We start from the raw sequence: 511 nt of genomic DNA on the forward strand, positions 1-511 counted from the left end.
CTAAGGTAGCTAATTGGAAAGATGCCAAACAACAATAGACAATTTCAATCATGTAAATGAGAAACTACAAAAAGGCTATAATATCTACTTGGTACTTGCTAGATTCCTTGCTACTTGTTGCTGAGAGTTTGCGTCAAGAAATTGAGTTTTTTCCAACACTGCCTTGAGTGATGACGTCAAAGCTTGCGACAGGATGTGTAGTTAGCGGCTGGTTAGCTCAGTTGGTTAGAGTGTGATGCTAGTTACGCCAAGGTCGTGGGTTCGATCCCCGTACTGGCCATGAGGTACATTATTATTATTTTTTTGTGGCCTCCTGGGTGGCGCAGTGGTCTAGGGCACTGCATCGCAGTGCTAGCTGCGCCACCAGAGTCTCTGGGTTCGCGCCCAGGCTGGGCTGGGTTCGCGCCCAGGCTCTGTCGCAGCCGGCCGCAACCGAGAGGTCCGTGGGGCGACGTACAATTGGCATAGCGTCGTCCGGGTTAGGGAGGGTAGGGATATCCTTGTCTCAGTA

General features: G+C 50.5%; 1 non-coding gene across 1 annotated transcript; it reads left to right on the top strand.

Moving 5' to 3' along the window:
• Positions 1 to 206: 206 nt before the first annotated feature.
• trnat-agu (transfer RNA threonine (anticodon AGU)) lies at positions 207 to 280 on the top strand. The gene has a single exon. It is a non-coding gene; the product is annotated as a tRNA-Thr (tRNA).
• Positions 281 to 511: the final 231 nt, after the last annotated feature.

The sequence above is a fragment of the Salvelinus fontinalis genome, chromosome 18 (assembly GCF_029448725.1).
Source record: "Salvelinus fontinalis isolate EN_2023a chromosome 18, ASM2944872v1, whole genome shotgun sequence".
Classification (NCBI taxonomy): Eukaryota; Metazoa; Chordata; class Actinopteri; order Salmoniformes; family Salmonidae; genus Salvelinus; species Salvelinus fontinalis.